Source organism: Populus nigra, chromosome 12, assembly GCF_951802175.1.
Source record: "Populus nigra chromosome 12, ddPopNigr1.1, whole genome shotgun sequence".
Taxonomy (NCBI): domain Eukaryota; kingdom Viridiplantae; phylum Streptophyta; class Magnoliopsida; order Malpighiales; family Salicaceae; genus Populus; species Populus nigra.
This window is the reverse complement of record NC_084863.1, coordinates 2652292-2674242: the sequence shown is the minus strand read 5'-3', so window position 1 is coordinate 2674242 and position 21951 is coordinate 2652292. Positions and strand designations below refer to the sequence as shown.

General features: G+C 34.7%; 1 protein-coding gene and 1 pseudogene across 1 annotated transcript in view; one reads left to right on the top strand and one right to left on the bottom strand.

The window, feature by feature from the left end:
- The window catches only part of LOC133669680 (uncharacterized), a 276271-nt gene that overhangs the window by 38848 nt on the left and 215472 nt on the right, over positions 1-21951 (top strand). The gene's annotated exons all lie outside the window — the stretch shown is intronic.
- Positions 5190-16958, bottom strand: LOC133669682 (probable leucine-rich repeat receptor-like protein kinase At1g35710; annotated as a pseudogene).

Genomic DNA, 21951 nt, shown 5'->3' with positions numbered 1-21951 from the left:
TTAGTGCAAGTGAGCTATCCCATAGAAAACATCGCCTACAGAACCTCTCGTCAAATTTCAGCACGATCTCACGGTTGTATCTGGCTGTTTTTTGCGATACTGCACCTTTGTCTGAACTTCTTCTTGAACTTTGTCATTTCGATCTATCTATAAACGCATCCACAAAACGTTCCACATCAATTATCTGAGGTTGAGTTAAATTTTTTATTAAAGCTTTTCAAAAATAATTTTTTTTATTTTTTTTATTTTAAATTAATATTTTTTAATATTTTTTCAATGAAATTGGGTTTGACTCCACAATCAAATCATCAAAATATATTAGTTCTGGTTTTATAACTAGATCCAATGCTATTTATTCTTGCCTTACATCTAAATCTAAGAAAGTTGTGTCTCGCTTTACCATCAGAACTATTTATATTTAAAATAAAAATTATTATTAATATGTTGTAAAGCGCGGATACGGGCAAATATGCTAGTAAAATTAGTAACTTGTGATTGAGCTTCAATCGAAAGCGTGCCTTTGCTAAAGAGAGATCAATGGTTATCAATTTGCCTTGAGGCCAATAATGGGCATGGTAATAAAATAATACTTGCTTTTGCTACCATTCCAATTGAACACCATTCCAACAGTGGCCTAGAACCCCGTTTGTTTGCAGAAAAGTAGTTTTTTTTGGAAAGTGAATTTCGGAGAAAGTGAATTCCGGAAAAGTGAATTCCGGGAAAGTATTTTCCGATGTTTGGTAGTGTAATGGAAAATAAGTTGGAAAACATTTTCCAGTGTTTGGTTATGTTATGGAAAATGAGCTGGAAAATAACTTATTAATGTTTTATTTTTTCAAGTTTATTAAAATAATGAGAAACAAATCTTACAAATTAAAAAGTTGAATGAGAATGAAATTGAAAAAAAATATAATTTCATAAATTATCTCAAATAAAATAAATAATAATCAAAATAATAGAGATCAAATCTAAAAAATTAAAAAAATGAAAGGTGAAGAAATTAAAATAATAATAATTAACATTTTATAAATTATTTCAAATGAAATAAGTAAAAATCAAAAGAATGAGGACCAAATTTGATAGATAAAAAATTTCAATAAAAAAATGATAAGAAAAAAGCAAATAGCAATTATAAAAATAAAGACCAAAATTAATATAAAAATTCAATTTTAAGAGATGAAATTAAAAAATAAATATTCAAAACAAATTATATATAACAATCAAAAGTTTGAGGATCAAATTTGATATAATTAGCAAATAATGACATTTCTAAATTTTTCACAACTTCCGGAAAGTGTTTTCCGCCCAAATTTTTCAGGAAAACACTTTCCTGAAAACCAAGCCAAATTTTCCTTTGACTGGAAAGTGTTTTCCGTTGACCAACTTTTCCAATAGCAAACAAACACAAGAAAGTTTGGAAAGTGGTTTCCTGAAAACCACTTTCCGGAAAACAAACACAGCCAAAAGGGAAAACACTTTCCTAGAAATCAAACCAAATTTTTCTTTGACTGGAAAGTGTTTTCCGTTGACCGAAAAATGTTTCCGTTGACCAGAAAGTGTTTTCCGTTGACCGGAAAGTGTTTTCCGTTGACCAACTTTCCTAATGGCAAACAAACACAGGAAAGTTTGGAAAGTGATTTCTCGGAAAATGAATTCCGGAAAACAAACATGGCCTAGTTCAATCAAGTTAAGAGATGAAACCACTGATGGACTTTGTTTTTATCATGATCGATCCATTCAAGTCTTCTTTCTTTGTCTCAAAACAAGATAAGACAATACCTCTTATTTGAGTTGCTTAGATTGAGATTTGAAAATACATTGAGAAGCTTCTTAGATTGATTATTTTTTTTTAATTTTATCCCTTAACATTATATTAGTTAGCAATTAGATTTTTTTAATTTTATTAAATTAAAATTATTTTTTTATATTATTAAATTAACTATTAAATTTAGTCGACTCAGTTATCTAAATCTGGAATTTTTTTTACTTCTTTAAAAATCCTAGTATCACTTTAACTTTGTTTTTTTTATATTTGAAAACATTTGACCTGACTCATGATGTTGCGCTGACCATCAATATAAGTTTTAGACGGGGATTTTTTTTTATGAAATCACAAAGATAGTCTGTCCAACTATTCATGGGAATTGAAAAATAGCGAATACATGTTGGGCTGACCATCAATATAAGCTGCACGCATTTCATTCGGTTCCACTGACACACACCAGGATCCATCTCCAGTCTTTTGGGGTTGGAGGACGGTAGATAAGAACATGAAAATCTGGAGTTAAAGCATTGTATAGATTAAGTAATATCAAAGAAGAGAGCGTCAATCAGAAATTCAACTAGTAAATTGGTTGTAGTACGTACTAGCTGATGAATATGTCCTCACTTCCACATTCGGAAATTCACATCAATAAAACAGGACTAGAAGGACTGAAGCAGTGCAGACATGTTCATCATAAAACAGGACGGTAGATGCATTATTCTAGCTATGAGGTAATATTTTATTTAATGCAAGCATCTTACCTCATCACATGAATAACTTTCGCCAGCTCCTTTCTTTAACTTGTAACACAACGAATATGAAGAGAATAATTAAGAGACTTAACCTATTGGTTAATTAATTTTTCTATATATATATATATATATATTATCACATATACTGCAACACCTAGGATATGCTTTTTATAGGTATATTTTTATATTGCAATTTCTACCATTACTATATATATATATAGTAATGGTAGAAATTGCAATATAAAAATATACCTATAAAAAGCATATCCTAGGTGTTGCAGTATATGTGATAATTTTTTTATTTTTCTGAATGTTATGCTTCAAAGGAAAGAGGAATAATGGTACTGGAAAATTAATTAAAAACGTGAATTTGGATATCATTTCTGTTTTTGTTTTAAAAATATTAAAATACCAACATTGGCTGTCATCAAAGATTTTCAAAAGCAAACAAAGTGGCTTTAAGGAAATTTGATTCCAACCGTTTTGATTTGAATGTTCAAATGATAAACCTCGAAAACTGCGTTACAACTTGGATTCTGCTTGTTTTTGTGGTGAGTAGTTATGTTTTTAAAAAAATTATAGTTTTTTTTTTATCTTAAATTAATTTTTATTTTTCAATTATTTTGATATATTAATATAAAAATAATTTTAAAAAATAAAAAATATATACTATTTTAATATATTTTTTAAAATAATTATTTTAAAAAACAATAACTATTATCAAATTCTATATATCCATTTGAATACATGTTTGTTTGCGTTTCTGGCATATTTTTTAAAAGGCATATTTTTTTTATATTTGTTTGGGCTTCAACTGCAGTTTAGTGTATAAAAAAAGGGCCTCATGGGCCTGCTCGCCCCTGCAAAATTATATTACTTTAATTACAGGAAAAAAATAACTAAGCCGAAGAACCCATGAAAATGATAAAGTAGTTGATGTGAGGAATTTACAAATGATTCAATTAAGGGTTACTTGGCAAAATGACCTTTTATATATATATATATATATATATATATATATATATATATATATATATATATATATTCAATAGGATTTGAAGTCTACTTTAATAATATCTATAAATCATTTATTATTCATTAAATAAAGTAATTATTTAAAAAAAACTCACTTAGATTAATGTTCATCAAATTTATATTAAATTATCATATATTAGAGTGAGTGTTTGGAAATGTAATAATTTTTTCTTTTCAAAATATTTTAAAAATGTATTTAAAAAAATACTAAATTGATGTATTTTTAATGTTTTTCAATGATTTTAATATATTAATATTAAAAATTATAAAAAAATAAAAAGATATTTTAATATATTCTTATCTAAGAACTATTCACCACACTATTAAATTTAATACCAAACAGACACAAATTCTGAAATCTTTGTCTCGACAAAGTCTTTCTACATGCAAGCAAACGATCTGTGTAGAAAAATCTGTCACATGAAGCAAGGCCAGTTCATGCCGCACACAACCCAATGCTTTATGGCATAGTTTGGGAATTTGGTGCTGTGATTGATCAGAACTGGCTGGATAAAGCTGTATAGAATGTCAAGTTCTTCGATCAATTACCCAAACTCAACATACTACTTTGAAATCTGCATAAAGTTCATGGTTTGCCTCAAGTGTTTCAGTGCTTACTTCTAAAGAAATTTTGTTAGAAGAATATACCTCCTTAGTTTTGTAAAGATATCAAAGTACCTAGTCTTGCCACATGTCAAGAAATTAGAGAATCAAATGGTTAAAATATTGTTAGTTTTGTTAGACAATTAAAAAAATTTGTTAAAATATTGTTAGTTTTGTAAAGATATCGGTTGTTCACTCTTTTTTTTTTAGGCAAATGCATTTTGACAGTTTGCTATTGTAGTCCTGTAATCCAGGCTGCACGGAGGATTCTTCAAGAGTTCAGTGTGGAGAACTCTGTGTAGTTGATAGTGTTAGGAAATTGCCATTATTGTGGCAAATGCCCCACCCACCTTTATGCTTAGTGAAATTCTTAGTGGTAGCTCCATTCATGCCATAATTGGTGGCATATTTTAAGGCTTGCTTGTCCCATCAAAGTTGACAAGAGTGCTGGAGAAGGTTGCCATGAAATGCCTATAAAAGAGGCATATTTTGTGAGAGCAAGATTAAGAGAGAGTGAAGAGAAGAGAAGAGAAGAAGAGAGAAAAGAAGAGCTGCTGCCATATGCAGCAGAGTGTGTGAGTTGGGAGTTGAGTGATTCTCCTCCTCCATGTATTTATTGTATTATTCTCTATCTCTAATAAAATGAACCTCTCCCGTGGATGTAGGCAATTTGTCGAACCACATTAAATATTGTGTCAGTATGCTTACCCTCCAGATGAGAAACTATCAGTACATCACCGGTCGGAACCCCAACAGATAGTTTAAGTTTTTGTAGCATGATTAGTGTGGATTCATAGTTTAAGTGCAGATGCATAGGATGTGCAACAATTCTTGGTATATCTCCTTCTACAAGCCTCTCATGCTAGTTTATTCATTTCAGCTCAATATTGAATTGAAGATTTCCTTTATTACAAGGGATGAAACAGAATCTTGAAACCCAGGTGTCCTCATCATAGCACAGAGCTTTTATATACTTTGATTGATAATAATACTGTACTAAAACATATTAATCGTTGAAGGAACAAAATACAAAGCAGAGAAATAATTTATTACAAACAAAAGTATGAAAGTAGAAAGGAACATAAGTCGAAACAATCACATAGTAATTATAGAAAATCTTTTGGAAAATTCTCAGCCTGTCACAGTCGTTTGAGGCATCAGATCTTCCAATGTTATTGCGGAGAATGACTTTGGCAGCGGAGGCCATCGAGCTATGAGCTTCGAAGCTACTTGTCGCATGGTTGGCCTAGATTGGGGATTGGCAAACAAGCATGCAAATGCTATTTTAATAATGGAGATCACACCTTGTGCAACTCGATTTTCAGGAAGTGGGATACGTTGGTCTATCACATTCTTCAACAATGCATGCTGGTTGATTTGTGAGCACGACGAGGAGGAAAATGCTGATGCAGAAAGAGATGAGATGAGATCACCCGGATGCATTCCCATTATTACTTCCATTGTGACCACTCCAAAGCTGTAGACATGGCACTTCTCGTTCACTCTCATTGTGTAAGCTAGCTCTGCAAAAATTCTGGTCATTTTTTCATAGTACTGGCTGTATCATAATGCTAATATGACAATATATTATACATAACCTTTAGAGCATCCAAAAGTAGCCCTCCATTTTCATAGTACTGGTAGTATTGTTCTGCTTATATATATATATATTGAGAATGAAATCAAGTATGTACCTGGAGCTGTGTATCCGAAGGTGCCAGCAAATGAAGTCCAGTTGGTTGAGTCAGGCATCAAGAGCCGAGCTGTCCCAAAATCCGAAACATGAGCCTCGTATTCCAAATCTAAAAGAACATTGCTGCTGGAAATGTCTCGATGAATGATTGCAGGCGAGCAATCATGGTGCAAATAGGATAATGCATTGGCCACTCCTTTAACAACATTAAGCCTTCTATTCCAATCCAAGTCCATCGCCTGTTCTTCGCAAGATAAATTCATCTTCAAACTTCCCCTTTCTATGAACTCGTAAACTAAAAAAGAGTGCTCTACTAATGAACAAAATCCATATAACTTCACAATATTCCGATGTCGATTATCTATTAACATGCGAATCTCATTTCTAAAAGTTTTCAAATCCACAAGCTCGCCCTCTCTTGTTGGGTGAAGTTTCTTCACGGCAACCTGTTGGGTCATTCAAGCAATTAAACACACACAAATTTACGTGGTTCGGCAACTTGCCTACTCCACGGAGCTACTGGTTTGTATTAATCAAGCTTAGAAACAATACAAACAACAAAACAAGGAGGAGGAGAAAATTCTTCTCAACTCAACTCAACTCTCCCTAGCTCTCTCTCTGTGTTTCTCTCTTGTTCTCAATCTGTTCTCACTCTACGTCTCACTCTCAGTGCTCTATTTATAATCAAGACACTTTCCTTTAGTCAAATATGGTAGCCACCATTTTCAATGGTAGGCAACCTACCATGCCTAACTTTGCAGCCATGTTTGACATGGCTGCCACCACCACCAGCTTGTGTCCACACTTAACAATCTCCCACTTGGACACAAATGGTGCTAGATCTGTCTTTTAATCTCTGAGACCAACTGAAGCTTTACACAGCTTCAGTTTATCAAGAGTAACTCCTTTGGTTAACATGTCAGCTGGATTCTTGCTTCCGCAGATCTTTTCTAGCATCAGTTGCTCCTCGTCTAGCAATTGTCGGATGAAGTGATATTTGATCTGAATATGCTTCGTCCTGGAGTGAAATGCTGGATTCTTGGCAAGGAAGATTGCACTCTGACTGTCGCTATACAAAGTACCCTTTTCATTCATCTTGCCCAATTCTTTCAGAAAACTCTGCAGCCATACGATCTCTTTTGCAGATTCTGAGACTGCAACATATTCAGCTTCTGTTGTTGAAAGAGCGACGATCTTTTGCAAGGTAGAACTCCAGGAAACAGCAGTCCCTCCTAGAGTATATACATATCCTGTAGTGCTCTTTCTGCTATCAACATCTCCTGCTAGATCAGCGTCTACAAAACCTTCAAGTTTCAAACCACCAGCTGTGAAAGTAAGACATGTCTCTGATGAACCTTTTAAGTATCTCATGATCCATTTCACCGCCTCCCAATGTTGCTTTCCAGGATTGCTCATATATCGGCTTACAACTCCCACTGCATGGGCAATGTCTGGTCTGGTACAGACCATAGCATACATCAAAGAGCCGATAGCTGAGGCGTATGGAATCTTATCCATGTATCCACTTTCTAGCTCAGTTTTTGGTGACTGGTCTTTGCTGAGCTTGAAATGATTCCCCAGAGGTGTACTTACTGGTTTAGCATTATCCATACTAAACCTGCTGAGAACCTTCTTGACATACTCTGTTTGTGAAAGCTTTAGTATGCCTTTGTCTTGATCTCTGATGATTCTCATGCCAAGTATTTGTTTAGCAGCTCCCAGATCCTTCATTTCAAACTGTTTTGACAATTGTTGTTTCAGCTTGTCAATCTCCTAAATGTTGGATCCTGCAATCAACATATCATCCACATATAATAGTATAATGATGTAGGAGTTGTCAAAATGTTTGACATAGCAACAGTGATCAGCCTGACATCTTGTGTATCCCGAACTACACATAAAGTTTTCAAACTTCTTGTACCACTGTCTTGGCGCTTGCTTCAAACCGTATAGGCTTTTCTTTAGCTTGCAGACTTGGTTCTCCTTTCCTGGTATTTCAAACCCCTCTGGTTGTTGCATGTAAATGTCTTCCTCCAATTCTCCATGAAGAAAAGCTGTTTTTACATCTAATTGTTCAAGATGTAAATTCTCTGCCGCTACTATCCCCAGAACAACTCTGATTGTTGTGAGCTTCACAACTGGAGAAAATATCTCAGAGTAGTCAATCCCTTTCTTTTGTTGAAACCCTTTTACAACAAGTCTTGCCTTGAACCGTTTGCTTCCGTCATGCTCAGTCTTTACTCTGTAGACCCACTTGTTTTGCAAAGCCTTCTTTCCTTCAGGTAGTGTGGTCAGCTCCCAGGTCTTGTTCTTCAGTAACAAACTCATCTCATCCTTCATGGCTAACTCCCACTTGCTTGAGTTTCCATCTTGTAAGGATTCTTCATAACTTAGCGGCTCACCACCATCTGTCAATAAAATATAATTCAGTAGAAGTGTGAACCGTTGTGGGGGCTTTATAGTCCTTGAAGACCTGCGAACATAAACAATTGGTTCACTTGGCTCTGCATCGTCTTGTGTAGTGGTGGGTACAGATGTGCTTGAATCTTCTTGTAAAGACTCTTGAGTTTTGTTATGCTCGGTAACATCAGGAAGCCCTTCTAATCTGATGAATTCAGATTTTTGTGGACTTGTATCTGAATCAGTCATATCTGTTTCTGCACTTGATCTGTCTTTGTACAAAACTTTCTCATTGAAGATCACGTTCCTGCTTCTGATAATCTTTCTGTTCTGATCATCCCAAAACTGAAATCCAAATTCTTCATCTCCATAGCCAATGAAGAAACATTTCTTGGATTTGGCATCTAGCTTGTTGCGAGCATCAGAATCTATATGCACATAGGAAACACACCCAAAGACCTTTAAATGAGAGATTTGTACCTCTTTTCCTCTCCATACTTCCTCGGGCAATCTGAACTCCAAAGGAACTGATGGTCCACGGTTGATCAAGTAAACTGCAGTATGAACTGCGTCAGCCCAGAATGTTTGAGGTAGCCCTGAATGCAACCTCATGCTTCTAGCTCGTTCATTGATGGTCCGATTCATTCTTTCAGCAATGCCATTCTGTTGTGGTGTGCCTGAAATGGTCTTTTCCATTCTGATACCATTAACAGCACAATACTCCTTGAAACCTCCATCAATGTATTCTCCTCCATTATCAGATCTTAAGCATTTCAACTTCAAACCTGATTCATTCTCAACCATAGCCTTCCACTTCTTGAATGTTTCGAACACATCAGATTTATTTTTCAGAAAGTAGACCCATACCTTTCTGCTGAAATCATCAATGAAAGTTACGTAATACCGAGAACCTCCAAGAGATGCCACTGGAGAAGGTCCCCATAAATCTGTGTGCACCAGTTCTAGCTTTCTTGGTCTTAAGGCCCTGCCAACCTTTAAGAAACTGAGCTTCTTCTGTTTTCCAAGAACACAGCTTTCACAAATGTCTAGATCAACATTTTTAAGCTCTGGCAGTTTTTCCTTCGACTGAAGTATCTTCATCCCCTTTTGACTCATATGGCCGAGTCTACAGTGCCATAACTGTGCTTGATTTTCTACTTCAGTAGAGGCAATAATATCTTCACATCTTGTGGTCATATACAGGGTGCCGGTTTTCTTTCCACGAGCCAAAACCATTGGTCCCTTTGATACCTTCCACATACCTCCAGAAAAGAGGATTGAATGACCACTCTCATCAAGTTGTCCGACTGAGATCAACTTCTTCTTGAGTCCAGGAACATGCCTTACATTTTGCAAGTTCCATGTAGATCCATTCATTGTCTTGATCTGCACTTCTCCTATACCAACAATCTTCATTGGTTGTCCATCGGCTAGATAGACTACATCGTGATCTCCAGCAACATAGTTTTGCATCATCTCATGGTGTGGTGTATAGTGGAATGAAGCACCAGAATCAAGAATCCAATCATCAATCGGACTTTGTACAGCAAGAATCAAAGCGTCTTGCACCTCATCTGTGGTAGCGTTTGCAGAGTCAGCTTCAAGTTTTTTCGGTTTTGTGCAATTCCTCATGAAATGACCAGGTTTGCCACAATTCCAACATTCAGCCTGCTTTCTGGGTCCGGACTTGCTTTTACTTCTGTATCTTGATTTGGATCTGCCTCTGGATAAGCCTCTATCCTGTCTCCTCCCTCGAGTGTTAATGTTGAGAGCTGATCCTGAACTTGAACTTTCACCTGAGTCTTTCCTTCGAACTTCTTCAGCTAAAATCAAGTCTCGGATGTCATCATATTTCAGTTTGGATTTTCCAGCTGAATTGCTCACGGCTGTCCTCATACCTTCCCAACTGCTTGGAAGTGAAGCTAGCAAAATGAGTGCACGGATCTCATCATCAAACTCAATCTCTACAGATGACAATTGATTTGTGATGGTATTAAAGTTGTTGAGATGTTGCGTGACGGAGGTGCCTTCTGTCATTTTCAAGTTGAACAACTTCTTCATCAAGTGCACTTTATTGTTTGCCGAGGGCTTTTCATACATCCCAGACAAGGCTTCCATTAGTCTTGCAGTGGATCTTTCTTTCGTAACATTGTGAGCAACTCTTCTTGATAAGGATAGCCGGATAATACCCAAAACTTGTCTATCAAGAAGCAACCAATCTTCTTCTGGCATATTCTCCGGTTTGCTCCCCAAGAGAGGAAGATGAAGTTTCTTCCCATATAAATAGTCTTCAATTTGCATTTTCCAATATCCAAAATCTGATCCATCAAATTTTTCAATTCCCGCAGCTTTTATTTCATCTGCCATTTTTACTGTATCTCCGATTTGAATTTGTCAAATCTGACCTTACAGATGTGTCCGGAACGGCCAAAAATATTGGAAACGACACTGAGATCACCCCAATCGGACTTCGGATGGCTCAGATCTTAACAGTCAAAGTTTTGGATCAACGGACGGTGCAGATGAAGCCGCGTGTCAGTCCAGAATAGCGTCTGCGAAGCACTGGATCAAACCCCACCTTTGATGACGTGGCAAGATGACGTGGCTTCCACGTAGGCACACTGGGACCCACGTTTGATGACGTGGCAACTGCACGCGCGTCCCGTGCTGGCGTGGCTGCTGACTGGTTTGATGACATGGCAGTTGACTTGCTGAGGTGTCAGGTGACGTGGCAAAAGACTGTACAGTTTAGCTTGCGTGGCGGATGACGTGGCGGGTCAACCCGGTTCAGATGCAGGTATCCGGGTAGAGACGACGCGTGGAGAGCGTGCTGCGCGTGGGCGCGCGTAGGCAGTGGCTTCGTCGGCGCGTGTGGGCGCGTGCGGGCATGCAGGACGTCGGTTCTTCGCCGGGTTTTCACCAGTGAATTCGTCTCCTCTTGCTCTACACGATGGTATGTTCAAAAACACGTTTTGAGAACTTTGATTTTTGAGTTTGGATCAAACACCCTCTTTTTCAAGAACAAGCTCTGATACCAGTTGTTGGGTCATTCAAGCAATTAAACACACACAAATTTACGTGGTTCGACAACTTGCCTACTCCACAGAGCTACTGGTTTGTATTAATCAAGCTTAGAAACAATACAAACAACAAAACAAAGAGGAGGAGAAAATTCTTCTCAACTCAACTCAACTCTCCCTAGCTCTCTCTCTGTGTTTCTCTCTTGTTCTCAATCTGTTCTCACTCTACGTCTCACTCTCAGTGTTCTATTTATAATCAAGACACTTTCCTTTAGTCAAATATGGTAGCCACCATTTTCAATGGTAGGCAACCTACCATGCCTAACTTTGCAGCCATGTTTGACATGGCTGCCACCACCACCAGCTTGTGTCCACACTTAACACAACCACCTGACCTGTTGGCAACATGGCTCGATAAACAATTCCATATCCCCCTTTCCCAATGCAGTTATTGAAGTTGAAATTATTAGTGGCCTGAATGATAGTTTCATGTAGGATCTCTTCCTCATGGCCCCATACTACAAAATTGTGTGGACTTTGTCACTCTCCTAAACAAGAAATTCTTTCTCTACTTGTTCGGTGGTGAAAGTATAAACACCCAACCATGATAAGTAGTAGAAGTAGACTGCCCAGGAGAGGAAAAAGAATCAAAATGACAATTTTGTTGCTCTTTCTCCTGCTTGTAAGAAGAGTACAAGGCTTTAGACCACTGGCATTTCCACAGAGACCACTATTATTTATAAAAGCTTCAAATGGAGCTTCAATGAAGGCTTTGATTTTGGGAACAGGGCCCTCTAGTTCATTGTAGGAGATGTCTACAGTTGTCAAGCTCACCAAATCTACAAAAGCAGTTGGAATCAAACCGGAAAGTTTGTTGTGAGAGAGGTTCATCGTTTCTAACTGATTCAATTGCCCAATTTGTGATGGTATCTCTCCTGCCAGAAGATTCCCACTGAGATTTAGATTTCCAAGAAAATGCAGGAAGCCTATCTCAGATGGGATGCTCCCTATGAACTTATTATGACTCAAGTTCAACTGTAATAAATTTGAGCACTCTCCCAATTGTTTTGGGATTGATCCACCAAGATTATTAGAAGCTAAATTAAGAGCACGAAGTTGAGATAGCATTTGGATTTCAACAGGAAGGACACCAAAAAGATGGTTGTTATGAAGAGTAAGGTCGTACAACGCCTTCAACTGCGCCAATTCTTTTCGAATTGTCCCCTTTAGGAGATTTGACGAGAGATCAATCATTTGTAGCCCAGTAGCCTTTCCAAGCTCTGATGGTATCTCACCGGAGATATTATTGTTTGACAATTTTAGGCTTGTCAAGTTGTGAAAACCTCCCCATTTCCACGTAAGCTCACCATACAAATCATTGTGACTTAGGTCCATATAGTTCAAGTTTGGGTAGAGGCCAAAATCTTCAGAAATATTCCCCGTCAATTGGTTCCATTCAAGCCTAACTCTAAATAGACGAGTGCAATTTCGCAAGCTTTTAGGGATTGGACCAGAAAAATGATTGTAGCCGGCTGTAAAATTTACAAGTAACCCACCAAGGCACAAGTCTCGTGGTAAATGGCCTGTGAAATTGTTTGCAAACAAGTGCAAAGCCATCAAATGTGTGAGGTTATTCATCTCGGGGGGTAGAGAACTATTGAGATTATTAGTGCGCAAACTCAATTCAACAAGGGATTCAAGTTGTCCTATTTCCCGAGGAATAGATCGAGATAAATTATTAATGTTCAGATGAAGTCGAGTGAGCTTAGTCATGTTTCCAGTAGAAGAAGGAATGGAACCAGAAAGTTTGTTACCCAAGAGATTGAGACCGGATAGGTGTTTTAGAGTTCCAATAGAGACTGGGATCAAACCGGTGAGATTATTTTCATTAAGACGCAAATCAATGAGCTTAGTCATGTTTCCAATAAAAAAAGGAATGGGACTAGAGAGTTTGTTATCCCCCAGAGAAAGAATTGATAAGTTTCTCAAATTTCCAATAGAAGAAGGGATCCTACCAGTTAAATCATTGCTCGACAAGTCAAGGTTACTGAGAGATTGTAGTGATCCTATCTCTGGAGGTATCAAGCCAGAGAGCTTGTTACCCCATAGATAGAGACCGGATAGGTGTTTTAGAGTTCCAATAGAGGCTGGGATCAAACCAGTGAGTTTGTTATCCCCCAGAGAAAGAATTGATAAGTTTCTCAGATTTCCAATAGAAGAAGGAATAGGACCAGAGAGTTTGTTATCCCCGAGATAAAGAATTGATAAGTTTCTCAGATTTCCAATAGAAGAAGGGATCCTACCTGTTAAATCATTGCTCGACAAGTCAAGGTCACTGAGAGATTGTAGTGATCCTATCTCTGGAGGTATCAAGCCAGAGAGCTTGTTACCCCATGGATAGAGACCGGATATGTGTTTTAGAGTTCTAATAGAGGCTGGGATCAAACCAGTGAGCTTGTTATCCCCCAGAGAAAGAATTGATAAGTTTCTCAGATTTCCAATAGAAGAAGGTGTTAAAGTAATTCAGATCAAATATAAAAGGAGGCTAGAATTCTCAATAAGCTGTTTATTATGAGTGCTTAAGTTAACCTAAATACAAAGAAATTATATATAGGTTAAACTGAAAATACTATTCTACCCTTAATAAATAAAACTAGATAAATATTACTTAACATCTCCCCTCAAACTCACAATACGACATCTACAAGCATCGAGAGTTTGCCAACTAGAAAACAAAAACAAGATATGGAATGCGTCTTGGTAAAGAAATCTGCAATTTGTAAGGAAGAATGAACAAAAGGCAAAGTAATTGTGCCATGCTTGAGATGATGATGAGTAAGATGACAATTGATCTCAATGTGCTTAGTTCGCTCATAAAAACCGAGTTGTGAGCAATCTGAATAGAACTCTGGTTGTCACAATTCATAGGAGTAGGATGAGAAAAGAAAACTCTCATATCAGCAAGTAACCAATGTAACCAAACAATCTCTTTGGTAGTAGATGCCATGACAGAAGCTGAAGGAAAGTCGAAATACCAGATTTTGCAGAAGCGGAAGATAAAATATCACTCCAAATTTTTTATTTTTTCTTGCAGAAACTTAACTCAAATACCAAATTGCAGAAACTGAAGAGAAGACGAAATACCAAAACAATTGCAGAGACAGAACAGAAATACCAAATTGCAGAATCTGATACCAAATTGCAGAACAAAAATACCAAATTGCAGAAGCTGAAGAGAAGACGAAATACCAAAACAATTGCAGAGACAGAACAGAAATACCAAATTGTAAAAGCTGATACCAAATTGCAGAACAGAAATACCAAATTGCAGAAGCTGATACCAAATTGCAGAAACTGAAGAGAAGACGAAATACCAAAACAATTGCAGAGACAGAACAGAAATACCAAATTGCAGAAGCTGATACCAAATTGCAGAACAGAAATACCAAATTGCAGAAGCTGAAGAGAAGACGAAATACCAAAACAATTGCAGAGACAGAACAGAAATACTAAATTGCAGAAGCTGATACCAAATTGCAGAACAGAAATACCAAATTGCAGAAGCTGATACCAAATTGCAGAAGCTGAAGAGAAGATGAAATACCAAAACAATTGCAGAGACAAATAGAAATATCAAATTGCAGAAGCTGATTCCAAATTGCAGAAACTGAAGAAAAGACGAAATACCAAAACAATTGCAGAGACAGAACAGAAATACCAAATTGCAGAAACTGATACCAAATTACAGAGACTGATGAGAAGATGAAATACCAAAACAATTGCAGAGGCAGAACAGAAATACCAAATTGCAGAAGCTGAAAAATCTAAAATAAAGTTTCAGATATTAATTCTTCAGCTGCAAGCACAAAACTTGATCTTCATCCTCCATCTTTTAATAGGTCAAACAACTCGTGTTTGATATTTTGAAAAATGAATCTAAAGTTAAGCTTCAAAGGAATGCATTGAGCATGCTGGAACATCCTACAGGGAATGAAGTGGATGATGATAACAATTTTGATACGAGCAGTGGCTCTGACATTGGTGAACATGATTTCTACAAGGGCAGCGAGTTCCATAAAATTAACAAGCTAAGGGTTCGATCAACTAAGCTCTGATACCATGTTAAAGTAATTCAGATCAAATATAAAAGGAGGCTAGAATTCTCAATAAGCTGTTTATTATGAGTGCTTAAGTTAACCTAAATACAAAGAAATTATATATAGGTTAAACTGAAAATACTATTCTACCCTTAATAAATAAAACTAGATAAATATTACTTAACAGAAGGGATCCTACCACTTAAATCATTGCTCGACAAGTCAAGGTCACTGAGAGATTGTAGTGATCCTATCTCTGGAGGTATCAAGCCAGAGAGCTTGTTTCCCCATATATAGAGACCGGATAGGTGTTTTAGAGTTCCAATGGAGGCTGGGATCAAACCAGGGAGTTTATTATCTCCCAGAGAAAGAATTGATAAGTTTCTCAGATTTCCAATAGAAGAAGGAATGGGACCAGAGAGTTTGTTATCCCCTAGATAAAGAATTGATAAGTTTCTCAGATTTTCAATAGAAGAAGGGATCCTACCAGTTAAATTATTGCTCGACAAGTCAAGGTCACTGAGAGACTGTAGTGATCCTATCTCTGGAGGTATCAAGCAAGAGAGCTTGTTACCCCATAGATAGAGACCGGATAGGTGTTTTAGAGTTCCAATAGAGGCTGGGATCAAACCAGTGAGATTATTTTTATTAAGACACAAATCAATAAGCTTAGCCATGTTCCCAATAGAAGAAGGAATGGGACCAGAGAGTTTGTTATCCCCCAGATAAAGAATTGATAAGTTTCTCAGATTTCCAATAGAAGAAGGGATCCTACCAATTCTAAGGGATCCTACCAGTTAAATCATTGCTCGACAAGTCAAGATCACTGAGAGACTGTAGTGATCCTATCTCTGAAGGTATCAAGCTAAAGATCTTGTTACCCCGTAGATTGAGACTGGATAGGCGTTTTAGAGTTCCAATAGAGGCTGGGATCAAACCAGGTAGAGAAAGTTAAGACTTGTTAACAATCCTATCTCAAGTGGAATATTTCCTGTGAAATGATTATCAGACAAGTCTAAATTGTTGATTTTGGTCAGGTTACTAATGTGGAATGGAATAGTTCCATAGAGTGAATTGTTTGAGAGATTGAGATTGAGAAGATTAGGGAAGGATGAGAAGTAGAAACTTTGAAGCGTACCTCTCAGACCAAAATGTGGAAGGCTGAAATCCGCGACACTTCCAGAATTGTCACAAGTGATCCCAAGCCACTTGCAAGGCCTGCTGCCAACCCAAGAAGACAGGACAGCTTGGCTGTGGTTGTCATCAAGACTTGCTTTCCATTTAAGGAGAGCCTCCGCTTCTTTATTACCTTCAGCAGCTACATATTTGGCAGCGCCAAATGAAGTTGCAGAGGAATTAGGAGGAAAGGCAAAGAAAGAAGGAATGCACATTAGAAGGAGAAAAAAAAGGACTTGGAGAAACATTGAGAATGGTTTCTGTAGGAAGGACATCATGTCTAAGGGATATGGTTTCCTATGGCAGATGAAGATCGTAGGCTCCAATGATAGGTATTTATAGAAAAAAAGAAATGGAGTATTTATTGGAATTTTTAATTGTGAAATTTCCTATTCATCTTTGTTCTTATTTTACAGAATTTGACATATATACGTCAACAACAGTGACATCAGTTTTTATTGGGTGGAAGATTTGCTAAATCTTAGGAAAATTCATTTTCATGTCCTATAATTTCTAAAGATGCTTAATTGTTGGCTCATTTGTTCAAAACCCATAGCTGGTTTAATGTGAATAATTAAGAATTCTGGGAAAAATTATAAATAAAGTTTTTAAAAATATTTAAGAAATATTTTATTATTATTTTAAGCAATTTTTATTTTATATTTGGGGTTTTTTTAAATAAGGATAATTTTTATTTCATAAAGCATTTATTATTGTAATCTTTTTGTTAAGTGGAGACCTTGGGTCATTGTCCAAGTTGTTCATATACTCTTGCTGGCTTTGTCAAAACCTTTGTTCATAATAAAGCATTTATTATTGTAATTTTTCTAGGATATTGTTAAAATTCATGATTTTTAATAATTTAAATTTGTATGTTAAATTTCACTTGTTTTATTCGTTATTCATTCTAAAAATCGATTTTTTGATCCATGATTTTGTACTAATTCAATAATTTTTTTTTGTTATATATATAAATATAAATTAAGAAAAATAAATTTATTAAACATACTATTTAATTTTCTACACTAAATAAAAAAATAAAAATAACTAAGAAAAAAATATTTTGTTTTTTAAAATCTTTTGCATCAGTTGTCTCTCCTAAAATTGAATCGGAGAAGAAATAATGCTGAATTAATCGCGGGCTCTCTCAATTAATTGGAATTGCAAGGTAGAGGAATCTTTCATTCTGAAATTTCTAAATAATCTTTGTTCTACCTTTCCAAATGAATTAATTGGTCTCGGGTTGTCCAAATTTGACTTGTCCAAAGATTCATGATGTAACTTTTTAACTGCCTTTAGTGCAAGAAAGCAGCTCTCGAGGTGTAACTTCTCGGGAGTTTTTTTTTATTAATATGATTGTGTTTACATCAAAAAAAAAATCACATAGAGATAGGTCAAGGAAGATTTAATTTATCCAAAAACTTATTTGACTCATCAACGAACATAGCTTTTTTTTTATAATCAAATCAACGAACATAGCTAGTGCGATAATATTTAATATTGTTTCATTACTCAATATTCATGATATTTTTTTCAATGTCGTATTTTTATGTCTTTCACACATATCATGGTTATTTTCATAGTTATTAAGCTACAGTTAATGTCAACCCATGCTAATTATAATTTTTTAAAAAAATAAATAAAAAAATATTATTTTAAAAAAGATTATTTAAAAAAATTAACGGGTTTTTACTAAGTCAGGTAGCTTGGGTTTCTTGAGTTACTAAGTCTAATTTTCTTTTTTTCCTCTAATTTTGAACCATAAACTCTTTTTGCTTTTTTTTTTATTATCAACATAATTAAATTAAATTAAATATAAAAAAATTAAATATTTCTGAAAATATAATTTTGAAAACACATAGAGAAATTGGAGGTAAAAAAGGGATTGTAACACCATGCATGTCTATACATTGACTCGTTGACTCGGGAAATCTTCACGAGGGTGTAACTTTCTAGAATTTATAAATCGACAAGCTATGCCTGTGATATCATGGGTGGATCTGATGTAAGTTGTTTTCATGTTTCATATAATTAAATATTGTTAGAAAATAATATAAAATTATTTTTAAGAGTTTATATAATAGTTTAAATTGTTTTGTTGGAACGGCTATTTGATAGGATAATGAGATCTTGATAAGTGATGATCAAACAATTATAAATTTGAATCTTAATAATTTTATTTTAATTAATAAATTTAAAGAAAAGATAGTTCAACCTATCTATTGTGCAATGTTCAATAGGCAATGTTCCCTTGGCCCCAGATTGTGCAATGTTCAACCTATCTATTCTCACATCCGACATGTGGGCTGTTGTTTTCCGCGTCTTTTATTACCATGCACCAACAGGTAATAATATATCTATATATATATATATATATATATATATATATATATATATATATATATATATATATATATCTGTCTCTGTGTGTGTGTGTGTGTGTGTGTGGGGATCATATTTTATTTTAATAAATTTATAGATGTGGTCAGTTATAGTGTGATTCATAATGTATACAGTTTAATTGCAGGTTGATTGGTTATACTTTCTTTCTTTGGCAAGTGTAGGTTCACGGGAAGTCATATAAATCAAATTGAAACATATCCAGAATCCAGGTTCAAAATAAACCGAATGATTAAATTAAAAAATCTAAAAAAAATACAAAAATCCCAACATTAAAGAGAAATTGGATAATTAAATTAAATATAAAAAAATTAAATTTTTCTGAAAATATAATTTTGAAAACACATAGAGAAATTGGAGGTAAAAAAGAGGTTGTAACACCATGCATGTCTATACATTGACTCGTTGACTCAGAAAACCTTCACGAGTGTATAACTTTCTAGAATTTATAAACCAACAAGTTATGACTGTGATATCATGGGTGGATCTAATGTAAGTTGTTTTCATGCTTTGCAAAGTTTAATAGCGAAGAGACTAATATAAAATTATTCTTAAAAGTTTACATGATAGTTTAAGTTTTTTTGGTTGGAATGACTATTTAACATGATATCAAAATCTTGATGATATTTAAACAATCATAAATCTAAATATTAATAACCTTATTTTAATTAATAAAATTAAAAAGAAGATAGTTTAGGCATATATAAATTTTAAGTCTAAATAAATTTTACTTAAAAAAATATGTTAGAGAATAATATAAAATTATTCTTATAACTTAAATTTTTAAATTAAAATAATTTTAAAAAAAATGTGCCAGTAGTGTTGCATCAGCCAAGAAATGTCACAACTTGTCGTGTTAAAAAGTACTTCACTAAAGTTGCATCATTATTCCATGAAAGCCTCAACCTGTTCATCGTGCCCATTGGGTTTAAACTTCCGAATGGACTTGATGCATCATGAACATGGAGATTCAACAGTTGGTGAACTCCCTTGGCCCCAGATTGCGCCAACTTTGTAAATTAATTGTTAAAAAATACAAATTTTTACATTTTATGTTTCCGACCTTGTTTCTTATGATAGTTTTTTCACCGTATTATAATTTTCAGAATGTAAACATATGCTGAGTCAAAGTTAAAGTACACATATCAAGCTTTCCAAGAAGGTATTATGGAAAGAAATCCGAGTTCATTTGAAACACTAATCAGACCTGCAAAATCAGGCTGAAATCCTATTTGCAACAGGATTCTCTACTTTCATACTACAAATTCAAACGAGCATATTTTGAGTCTCAGATATCGAAATTGTTGACATGATGAGTTGTCTATTAGTTGTCTATTATAAATCTGATTAATTATAGGAAATAGATCAAATCTTGTATAGGCAATAATTATGTGAATCTTATTAATTATAGGAATCAGATCAAATCTTGTACAATATTATTACAGTTCCATAGAATAGGATTGTTGTCTATTCTGAGCTTTGCCTATATATTTCCTCCTAGAAGGAGCAGAAATAATATACGAAAAATTCAGTTTGTAGAAACCATTGTTTTCTACAAAAATCATACAATTCAAAAGCCTAAAATCATTTTCACATCTATAACTACAACTTTCATTAAGGATACTAAGTTAGATAAAATCATTTTTAAGGCAAAAATCCAAACGCAATATGAAGGACGAGATTGGTTTCATGATCTGATGAGGAAACTATTTATGCCGAGCATCCCACTATGGTTGAGAGTCTGACAGAGAAACGATAGGTCTTAGGATCCAAGAAAGGTGTAGATCAATCCTATAATATTCCATGAATGAAATAATACAACTGGAATGGCCAGATATTGCAAGAAACCAAGTCAGAAACAAAGTTTAAGTTGCAGCAGAGTCTATATTTCAACAGGGTTGTGACAACAGTAGAGTCTGATTTCAATATAAATTTTGAGGGATTTAACCAACCTTAAGGATCAGATAAAGAATGAAGGAATTGAGTAGCATAAAGATTTCTAATTAACCTAATAATCCTGAAGAAATTCAACAGCCAAGGGAGAGAATAAATAGAGTACAACACTACTGAAATAGAAGCTCTACAACATTCTTTTCTTTTCTTCTCTATTTTTGTCAATTTTCCAGCAGCGTCTATGAGCTAAACTTTGGCTTTCGATTTAAGATGTTCATACGAGACCATATTACGAATCAAATTGAAACATATTACAAATATGGATTCAAAATAAATCGAATGACAAATTCAAAAACAAAAATAAAAATCCCAACATTGAAGAAGGATGGAGAAAAAAGACACAATTCAGTATATCTATCTTTAATTGTATAAGTAGAGAAACAAAGAATTTAACGAATTGAATTAATCTGTGGGCTTAACAAAGAATCTTTTTAAGATTTCAAGAATTGTTTTATATTTCTCTTTAACAACATAAACACAAAGATATTATTGAAAACAGAAACTCATTCATGCATCGAGATATTGATAATAATCATAAAGTATTTATGGAAAACATTCTGTGATGAAATCATAATGTGCACAGTAGTTAAGTTGAGCCACAATATTGTTCAACCTATCTATTCTCACATCCGACATGTGGGCTGTTGTTTTCCGTGTCTTTTTCTACCACCAACAGGTAATAACTAAAATATATATATATATATATATATATATATATATATATATATATATATATATTAATAAATTTATAGATTAAAAGAAATGTTCAATCTATCTATTCTCACAAGTCACACCCGACATTAATTGCATGATGAACTAGTTTAATTGCAGGTTGATTGGTTCTACTTTCTTTCTCTTGCAATTGTAGGTGATCACGGGAAGTCATATAAAATCAAATGAAGAAAAAAATCTAAAAAAAATACAAAAATCCTAACATTAAAGAAGGATGAAGAAAAAAGACAAAGAATTCAATATATGTATCTTTAATTGTTAATTTGGTTTTGCCGACATAAATATTAGATTATGTATTTTGTTACAATTGTTTTTTTTTTTAATA